This window comes from Rhipicephalus sanguineus, chromosome 4 (assembly GCF_013339695.2).
Source record: "Rhipicephalus sanguineus isolate Rsan-2018 chromosome 4, BIME_Rsan_1.4, whole genome shotgun sequence".
In the NCBI taxonomy this organism is placed as follows: Eukaryota; Metazoa; Arthropoda; class Arachnida; order Ixodida; family Ixodidae; genus Rhipicephalus; species Rhipicephalus sanguineus.
In genome coordinates this window covers 108,362,707-108,373,727 of record NC_051179.1, presented here as the reverse complement: position 1 = coordinate 108,373,727, position 11,021 = coordinate 108,362,707, and the positions used below count along the sequence as shown (strand labels likewise).

The 11,021-nt window shown below is 48.8% G+C and overlaps 1 non-coding gene across 1 annotated transcript; it reads right to left on the bottom strand.

The window, feature by feature from the left end:
* Nucleotides 1-2,228: 2,228 nt before the first annotated feature.
* Trnaa-ugc (transfer RNA alanine (anticodon UGC)) lies at nucleotides 2,229-2,300 on the bottom strand. The gene has a single exon. It is a non-coding gene; the product is annotated as a tRNA-Ala (tRNA).
* Between the last annotated feature and the right edge of the window lie 8,721 nt (nucleotides 2,301-11,021).

Here is an 11,021-nt window from a genome sequence, read left to right as displayed (position 1 = left end):
TTCAACTTTTTTTTTCTTTTTGAAGTGTTCAAAGAATCGTAAGCTGGCACACTCTGTGGACAACTCGAACAAGTTCCTCTTCTGCACAGAAGACAAGAATTATTTGAACAACGAAAAGGCGACAGAGACAAATGTGCCAAATAAATAAGTTTTGAATCGGCCCGGCCGGTTGAAATTGTTAGATTCGCGCGACAGAGGCTTCGCGTACGCGTAAGGTCACCACACTTTGAACCATTTAAATGACCAAATGTGATTGAACACCATGGCTAGCGCCATGTTTGTCTACTCGTCTTACGATCAGCCACGTTGTGGCGCATCCATTCACTGACCGCTACTGTCTTTGTTTTCTTCTGTTTTTGTTTTTTGTACATGTGTGCTCAGCTTCAGAAAAAAAGGCCGCGCACAATATAATGTGCTCTGCTTTGAGAGAAGACGCAGGGTAATTGTCATAAAAAGAAACACTGAGACTATTTTCGTTGCTCTATCTGTCGAGCAGTTACCTACGTAATACGGTAACTGCTGGACAGATACTGTATTGAATAAAACCGGCAGTATGCGCATTAGCCGATCCTTGTTATCGATAGTAAACCTAGCTGATAACGTCAGAGGCTTAGGAGGGGTGAAGGGGGTGAAGTTACAACGCAAGGCAGGTTAAATGAGAGGTCATTCGGGAGGGACCATCGTTCTGCAGTGGATCCAAATACGCTTATGATGATGATGATGGGGTGATTTTTAGTAATACTCTTACTAAGGGAGAGTGCTAAGCCGTGCCTGTATAAGAAGCTCGTCGGTTTGCTAGAACGCGTCCTCTGTAACGTATTATTCCCCGAGTTGACTGCGCTGAGTGGCAAGCCGGTACTTCACCTGGCGAACCTCCGTGCCTTTCCCTCCGTATTATTCTCCCTTCTTTCAGGCGCTCATTTTCAACTCCTATAAACTCCATTTCTAGTTCGGTTGCTTCGTTGTGCATAATTTTTATTCATAGCATGACGGTCACCACGAGCATTCCGTTGACAATAGAAACTTCTGACACGCATTTTTGAACTGGGCTATCCCCCTGGTCATCGTAACATGAATGAACGCCTTGCTTTACGTGGTCACAGACTCACATGAAGTGTGCACGAGGTATCTGAACAGACGGATCGGAGAGGCGGCGATTGAAATATTTAAAAACGCGAAGATAGAAGCAGCAACCATCATCTGGACGCTGGGACACGCGTCTCTCGCAGGGAACCACGCGACTCACACCGCGGCTCGAGATCATGCACGCCGAGCAATCTACGAAGCGCAGGGAACGCCTGCCATAGCCTGTCACGAACAATTTGAGCGCATACCATGAAAGCACTGCGATATTCCGGCGCACTACAGGTACCAGAGAAGACGCTACTCATCGACACATTAGGGACTCAGCCGGGATCAAGCGGTGACATGGAGAAGACAGCAGGCTGGATCCTACCTGCATGGAACGCTGCTGCATGCCATATATTCGAGGGCCTACGGGCGGGACTGCAAGTTCTGCAGAAGAGTGGTAAGTTGGGCGAGTTGGTAATGATCCTTTATGTAACTGCGCAAAAAACGGTCGGAAACACCCGTCCTGTCCTTTATATTGCCTTGTTCTTGCAATAAAGTTTCAGTTGATAGTCTGCGCCTGTTTGTGCTTTCCTCTCCCCTTGTGTTACCGTCCGTTTTTTGCGCAGTTACATAATGAATGCAAGTTCTGCCCATAGGACACGCCCAACACCCTGCGCCATATGGTGCTGTGGTGCAAGAATAACATGCACGTGGCACCCCACATCCCCACCATCAGGCTCTGATAGGCCGAACAGAGCAGAACAGAGGAGGAACAATCAGAAGACCATTGAGAGGCCCTGATGCTGACGCATGGCCTTGGAAACCAACTAGGGTTGGCGGACGGGACTCTGGCGGCAGCAGCGAGTCGTGGCTACCTGGACTGAGGAGGCCACCCACCTTCGGGATCAAGCATGGTTGCGCAATAATGTTTCTCTCCCTCTCTTTCAAAAAAGTTGATACTGTTTCTGCTTCGTTATACTATATGGCTGCACGTTTTAAGCGTGGTAGCGTTTCTCTCAATCGGTTGAATGCTACAACCTTCCAGGTAAGAGTAAACACATGTAGGCGTTGGCAATAAAAATGGACGAACAAAAAGTCAGTCAAGTGTAGTGGCAAGTACTAGAGATTGATTTGTAAAAAAAAATAAGTTGCAGTCGTGGAGGAGCCGAGGTTCGAACCCGGGACTTCTCGCATGCAAAGCGAGCGCTCTACCACTGAGCTACACCCCCGAGACATTCAGAAGCCACGGCAAAATGTGGTTAATGCGTGGCTATTTCTGTGTGTCCCATCTGGAGCCTGTTATAAAATAGGCATAAGATAAACAGAAAGTTATGATAGGTTGCTGCAACAAGGCAGAACATTTTTCCGGCGTTGGGAACGGCCGAAAACGATGAAGCCTTGTGGCGGGCGTGCAGACATGGAAACAACAGAAGATATCAAGAAAACAGAAACGCCGTGTTGCCTTTGTTATGGCACGGCATAGCCAATCCTGTAGCACATGGCAATAAATACTCAATGCGTAGTAGAATGAACTACGATCACTTTAATGGCGACATAGAATCTGAAGGAGAAGAAAAACACGTGCGTAAAGGGTCCCTTCTTCGCTTCGTCTTTTTCTTCTTTTCTAGGTCCCAACAGCCTTGATCACTTCTCTTGCATCCTTGCTTCCAAGCCTACTTTCCTCCATCACGAATCCGTCCGAAGTAGCTCAACTCTTTGTCGTTCAAAGTAAAGCGATGTGAAAAAAATTTGCAGTGGCTTAGCTCGGCTATGCCAGGATATACGTAGCGTTAGCAAATGTTCAGCTGATTATTCTGAGCTTTCCAGATTTCCGCAGCACGTTTAGCTTTCCGCAGCACGTTTAGCGTTCCTCTGTTCATTCTTCTTACGCTGAAGCGCTAATTGCCAGGCAACTACTTCGGGATCCGATGACATAAGCTTCTCGGCTCTTCTGCGCCGTTGAGCAGCATTTGCGCTCTCTTTCTCCATGGCGTTACCCACCTGCAAACGCCAGTCAGAGGAGCTATCAAGCGGCACCAGCGCACTGTCAGACGGCGACTGCACAGCGAAGGCGAATACACCATATCCCGCTAAAGGGGACCATGAGTAGATGCGAAGCCGGAGCACTTGCACGATCGCGTTCCGTTGGCGTTCGTTGGGCATGCTACCGAGCTCGCGTCGTGGAACGCGAAGAGCGACGCTACGCGCGTCGTATCTTCCATCAAGCCTGGCCGTTAATTCTCACAGGGCGAGCGGTGAACGCGGTCGACAGGCAGGCGAGAGGGGGCAGCGTAGGAGAGGAGAGAGAAGGGGAGGGGACGCGCATGCGCTCGAGCTCATCGCGGCGTTGCGCAGGAGAGAATTTCGGCCTGTTTAGCCCGCGTTTCAGAGGAAGAGTGGAAAGGGGGAGGGGAGAGGGGAAGTGGAGAGGGTAATAGGAGAGGAGAGGGGAGAGGGAAAGTGGAGAGAGGAAGGGGAGAGGGGGAGTGGAGAGGGGAAATGGGAGAGGGTAGATGGCAGGGGGAGTGGTGAGCGGGAGTGGAGAGGATGTGTGTGGAGAGGCTATGCGCATGCGCAGTAAAGGTGGTCACGCCGCACACCACCACCGGATTGAGCTCCGCCTTAAGATACTTCGCATCTAATAGCTGCGCGCCATGGCTACGACGTCACCCCTCTCGAATGCGCAGAGCAGCAGCGGCGAGTCGCGCGCGCATGCGCAGCACGGCTCATGATGACCCCCGCGAAACCTGCTCTGGCTAGGCAAGTGTAGCTAACGCTATAAAATAGAAGCCATACGATGATTATTTGAACAATACGGGATCATCAAATATTCCCAGGCCGCACTTTCATGTGATTTACATGGGATAGCGGCCTGCAAATGTTTTACCACCCCGTACACCGGTTATAGAACAGGTACAGAGTTCATGGCACACTGCCGCAGTCTGAACATCTCAGTGCTCCTCACAAAATATCCACACGCTTTAGACTCTACTACGGCCGCGGCGGCTGCATTTTCGATGGAGGCGAAAATGTCAGAGGCCCGTGTACTTAGATATAGGTGCACGTTAAAGAACCCCAGGTGGTCGAAATTTCCGGAGCACTCCACTACGGCGTCTCTCATAATCATATCGCAGTTTTGGGACGTTAAACCCCAGATACTACTTAGACCCTACTACGTTGTTGCAATGTCAAGGTATTCTCGGCATTGCCGACAGTCAAACTCTGACTGCCGTACAGGCGACAGCAGCTTACACTGCACAGAGAAGATGTCGCTCACGTTTTGTGGGTCAAAACAAAGGTGAAGAACAATATGGCTCTCGCGGGCGGTATAAGCGGTGTCTCTCAGAGCGTCTGACGAAACGCAACCAAAACGGAAGCCGTGCAGGCGGCCATGCCCAAAACGCCAGCTCACGTTGTGAAAGCAGACGATCACGTGTCTTACGCAGGAAGGGTAAACAGGCTGAGCCAGTGACGGGAGCATGGGCGTGAACATGAGGGGGGCGGGGGTGGGACGCTTTATCACATAAATGGGGGCGCCAGTTCTTCCCCATACATGTACTCAGTCGGCCTTTCGACGTCATGATTTCAAGGCGCAGGGTTGTGGCTATGCATGTCTTTTGACGATAATGGCGACCGATAACCCCTGATGCGGCATTCAAAGAACTGTTTACATCCTAGCTTTAGCCCGGAAAGCTGGGGACCAATGGCAGGCCTTTGTGAAGAACACGCCGTCGCTTCATTTATTTTTGCATCCATTGCGGAGCTCGTTGTCTTTCCTACTCGATCAACTTGGATGGGGTGTGTGGGGGGAGGGGGATCCTGCGGTGAAACTTGCCCCCCCCCCCCCCCCCCTTATGGAGAACCCTACGCACGCCTATGGGCGGGAGCGAACTTAAGTCCGGTCCACTTTCAGGGTTTCTACCAGCGTCTCCCGGCGTCGTCATATGAATGCCACGGGAAAGGACGAACAGCATCGCGAGAAACGCGCAGAAAAGGCTAGCCCAGCGTCGCACGATGCAACGGGAAGGATGAAAGCTGGAACCAGTTCAAGCAATATTTAGTGTTCGTCTAGGAGCAATATAAAACATTCCGGACTATTGCTTCTTTGCCTTATTTGTAATTTTACGGCATAAAAATACTTAACTTATCGCAAAAAAAAGCTGCCAACGAAATGACCATTTTTACTCTATTCGTGGCGCCAGATATTTAGATTAAAAAGAATCTGGAAACTAACGATTCATTGAATCTATGGCCTCTGAGATTGCGGAAGTATATGTTGCCTTCCGCGCCCAGCGCTGCTACACCTTCGAAGCCATGTACGCCCTTTAAAAAACTTCGGAGCCATTCCATTTTGTGATGGTAGGCGACCAGCGAAGCTGTATGGTGCGGTGCGGTATCCCTGCAAGTTTCACGCCATCGCATAAAAAAACATGGAGGACGCTTGAGCTTCGCCTTTAAGAGTAGAACGAGATAGCGTAATATAGGGCCCCGTGCTCATCGTCTTTTCAACTAGTAGCCTGTCTTCGGTTCTCGTTGCGTTCCTTAACCGTGCCGCAAGCAAACGAACGTCTGTTCGCGTAACACTGGCTGTTTCAAACTATCCTATAATGCCTACTGCAGCTTCCGCAGTGCCCACTACGCCATAATTCTTCCTTCTTAGAATCAACGAAGGGCCAACTGGGCGTCCGTAAGGCAACACGCGAACCTACGCAGCTGCTCACTTTGTTTATGCTTTTGCTGATCACGATGATCAAATACGTCTGAGCGCTTTGTAATGGGTGGGGCTTTAAAACACCCACTCGTTGCGTAATTCACATGTTTGTGCGTCATGTGCGATTCTACGCTTCTGCCACGTAATATTACACGCGTTAAGGAGACTACTACCACTGAAGACAACCATATAGTGTGTTATTTTTTGTCGAAGCAGTTTCAAGCAGTGACGTGGCTCTGAAGTAGACCACCTGCTTTACACACAGAAGGTCTGTGTTCATTTCTCACATGAACCAAATATTCTTATTATTCATTATTGCGATAGCAATTATATGGACACTCTCGGCGGATTTTTGCCATCACAGTCGCCATCATGTCCTATATATATATATATATATATATATATATATATATATATATGATGAAGAAAGAAAAAAAGAAACATAAATTAGAAGAAAAAAATCCGAAGCACCCGAGCGGGGATTCCAGCCGGCGACCCTCGCTCCGAAGCGATCCACGTTGGACAACACTACCACGCACCATGCTTCCGCCGGTATAACCCCGGCGAGCTATTTATATACACCATTTACTGCTGGTGGTACGCAGATCCCGGAAGAGCTTGAGCGTGTTCTCTATCACGCGACCGCGTGGTACGAGACGCAGAGAGGCCAATGCACGCGCCGCAGTTTAAAAGCAAGAAAAATCTATTGAACAGCGTCGGGGTCTGCATAGTCGACGCTTGCAGCGCGCTGCTCAAACACAAAAGCGTAACAACTGTGACAGTTAGTTCGCGCTTGTCCTGTGCGTTCTTTTCGAGCGTCCTGCTTTGTGCTTCAGCGGCGAGCTGCAAGTTTCGAGCTGCTTGTCGTCCTTCGTGTGACATTCCAATTTCTTGCTATCGCATTCATTGCTTTGCCGTTGCGGCGAAACGGCGACTTTCTTGTTTCCATCTTTCTCAATTTTTCTGTCACAACCAGAGACGCCGACACCGATTTTTTTTTCTTTTGACGATACGCCCCTATCATCATTTAGCGTCTATCGCAGTCACCGGTAGCCTGCTCCATCGAGCTTCGTGCACGGAGCAGCCTTTGATAATTCGTTCAACTTACAATTGAGGGCACTAAAAGCGCCTCGCGTTAGGCTGCAGTCACGTGGTATTTTTTAACATTCGCGCGCTTTAACGAAAGGCCAGAAAAAAATTAAGCGGGGGAGTTAGCATAGATTAAACAAGCGCTACAACTTTTGTATTGAAAATTTTTCTCTAGAGCTACTATTTAAAAAGTTCATTAAGCAATCTTAACTACCGAGCTTGGCGGATTTGAAAAATATTCTGACGTGCTTATATGCATACCCAGCAATTGTGGACATAGCTTCTAGTTTACCGTTTTTCACACCACGTGGCGTACGGACCTTCAACGTTCAAAATTCGCGCGATGACGCTTGCCGTAATCGCACGAATTGAGAACACCACAATACATAAAAAAAAGCACGACGACGACATCCGCTACAACCAGCGAGCGCGAACCTCAGTCGCCGAGTGATAACCGCAACGCATGCAACGAGCGGCCGGTTGGGCTGCTCGACTGTGAATCAGCAGTTCTGTTGCGATGAAAGGGTGCACACGTATACAAGTCGCTTGGCTGCGCTTGGTGACGACAATCTCTCGAATGCGAGCGCTGCCCTTCTTCTCACCCCCTGCCTCTTCAAAATATTTCGTCCGATGATGTTGTTGGCTCCAACGGGTTTCTTAAAAGAAAGCAAGAACGTCCTTTAGCGCTGCTGTTTTTGTAAATGTGAAAAAGCCAACTTTCAGAAAATAATGCAAGCTTGGGAGGTAGTAACGACGATCGCGGGTTTCCGAATGTGCAGAGAGAGTCTCGACGTCCCTAATTTCTGTTGGCGTCAATTTATAAAATCGATATTTCGCACTATTACCTGAAGACGCCTGGCCGTGTAATATTCGCTGCCACAGACATTTTTCCTTAAAGCTCAATAAGAAGCAGAAGGAAAGGAAGAATAGCTTTGCAAGCAGAATAGTGTTGGATGATCTTCTTAAAATGAATGGTTTTAATAAAGTCGCTTTAGTTTCAGCAGCGCGCTTTTTGTTTCTAAATAACATAACTAAAGACGTCGGAAATCATTGACTTCGTTATACGCATGACATGCTACACAGGCCGCGTTTTCCTCTCTGTTAAGTGTTGGTTAAGGAGTAATGAGACAGATTACATTCCTATAACGTATCGAGAAACCCGCCTTCTTATTTGACTGCCTATGCTGGTCTGCAGAAATGTTGGAGGTCACGGCTTGGAACCTCGCTCTTGCGGCCAGCTTTATTCGGGACAGACTAGCGTGTTCTATTTTTAAATGCGAAGCATTTCTTAGCGAACCTCTGGCACTTTGGGCGTTTCTATCTACGTATCTATCTATCTATCTATCTAGCCGCCTACGTCTGGGTGCTCTCATGATTGCCTCCTTAACTTGGTGTAGACCAAAATTTCCATGGGAGGGTAAGAGGATTTGACGAATATGATTGCCGGGTCATGACATGAATAACGTTAAAATCCTGCCGCGTACGTCGTCAAACCATTTCCACTAGACACGTGTGGCACATACCCGTTTACCACGGACCGCAGTGTACGGGTATGCGCCACAGGTGATTGACAATTTATATCTACCCAGGAAGGGTGAGAACAGACATTGGTAACTTAAATGCTAGAGCGTTAACGAAAACCAACATCGGCAGCGTTGACTGAACGAATGGAAAGAATTAAAATTAGGATCCCAGCAGGAATCAAACCCAAGCATTCAGCGTGGCAATCAGGTATTCTACCACTGAGCCATGCCAGGTCTGTAAAGTGGTTTGGAAAAACAGCCTACTCAGGCGTAATATCGGTGCAACGTCAATTAGACCGCCAGAACGACGCAGCATTTCTTACGATCTGTATTTCTTACGAGGCTGTGTGATGGCCTCATGCTGACCGAGGACCATGCCAGATTGACTGACAGCCGCTTGGTAGACTAGGCTACGTAGGCCACATACGCCCAGGTATAGTCTACGAATGCGACAAACACACTGATGTTGGTCTACGTACCACTATCCAGGCCTACCAGCCTCGACGGCCTATACCTCACCAACGCGAAGGGTGGCTTCAGGTTCCGACACGTCGCCGGCTCTGTCGACAATTTGTCGACGAAATCGCCGAGGCATCCATGAATTCCAACAGCTCTACTGTACCACATACTTCACTACACATGGACCCCTCGTCACCACGATCACGACCGGATCCTATACCAATTCATGACCAGCTGCTGGTGCTCACTGATCACGGTGACGATGCACTTGTTCAAGAACTGTCAAGAAACTCTTTAACACATGCACACGGGTTCGTGAAACATGCGTGCGTTTTCGGGACACGTATAAGCATTACATATCAGCTTACCGCTTCTGGTGTTGGTAATACCCACGTTGCCATTGGCAGCGTTACCCAACCGTAAACAACTGGTTATATAACACATATGAGGCTCTTCAACATATATATGTGTGTGCGTATAAAATTTATACATATCTTTAGCGTCATTTTATAACGTGTCGCTATGTAAAAAACTTACGCCAGTCACCTACCCGCCGCATGCTTCGCATAATATCGACTCCCACGGTACGTGAGATCTGCCGAATTTTACGTGGTAAAATCTGCTAAAATACCCCTTGTCAGGACCCGTTGAATATATTGATTACGAGCTGCAATATTTCATTTATGTGAGCAAGGACACCTGGAAGGTTCTCTAACAGCCGTTTTATTTTATTCGCTGTGTCGTGTGTTTGTTTACCGTAAGACAACGTATAGCACCTCACCAGGCGATGTTTGGGGCAAGCTGAGCAACCTTTCACAAATGTCTTTTTTTTGGACAATAAGTTTGCTGTGCACTAGTGTAAGAGTGGGAAGGCATTGAACTGCCCTGTTACCGTGCCGCCAGAAGACAAACATTGCTGTCAACGAAGGCCTTGTCCGCCGCGGTGGAGCAGTGATTATGGTGCTCGACCGCTGACCCGAAGGCCGCGGGTTCGATCCCATGCTAGAGGCCCGTGTACTGTGCGATATCAGTGCACGTTAAAGAACACCAGATGACCGAAATTTCTGGAGCCCTCCACTACGGCGTCTCTCATAATCATATCGAGGTTTTGGGACGCAAAACCCTATATAGCATTATAACGCTGCCCTTACCTTTGCCAAGGTGATGGCCTGCAAGCGGAGTTCTTTCCCTGCCTTCCCTTGCTATCGTAGGCAATGTACCCTGTTTTGCTTACGTGACAAGCCCCACCTTCTTTCTGTTGTTCTTCGCGGCGCCTTTAGAGTGACCACATCGAGCGTCTTGCAATGCGAGGTTAACTGAAGTCACGTGCTGTAATCAATGACGCTGAAAGCAGTGTGCTGCAGTGCGCGACTCGCGTCTCGCAGGAAGTGTGGCCCCGTCTGAGATGCGCAGACTACTTTTTACAGCGAAAGCTGTTATGAGATCATTTCGCCGGCCGTTTTTGGCGCCGTAGTTGTCCGCCGCCGCCACCACCACCACCGCCGCCGGTGTCCGTAACCAGTATCGCTGAAAATAAGAAAAAAAAACGAAATATGAAAAAAATTTCAGGATGGAACGAGGTTCGAACTTGGGCCCTCTGCGTGGGAGCCCAGTATTAAACCTCTGAGCTATGCCGGTGCTTGAAACTTCTTCTCTGCAAAAAGGTCCTATACTGGCTTCATCTCCGGAAGGAACCACATTAGCATATGCAATATAGTGTGGTGGATGGATAGATGGATGAAAGAACTTTATTGAGGTCCAATAGGTCGTGCTAGTTTCCTAGCCCGAAGCGGGCCGCTCCCACGTTGGGGCTGAAAGACCTAGCCTTTCGGCCGCTTCGCGGGCCCGTTGGACATATAGCGTGGTAGAAGAGTAAAATAAGCACCAAGCGCCGTACAACGCGAATTCTGTAACCAGGCGTCACACAATGCGAATTGCGCAACGAGTAGGTTGTTGGATGCTTCCAACCCATTACAAAGGGCTCTGCCATAATTCTTCATCGTCATCAGGCACAACATCAACAAAGTGCGCATAATGCCTTACATGCGTTTAGCAGGTACCACGGCTCTCCGTAGGATGACGAAAAATGGCACAGTGCCTGCTGCCCTACTTCTCAAAAAAAAAAAACGCCAGGCCCTGCGCGGAAAGCGCAGCTCAGTCACAGCGAA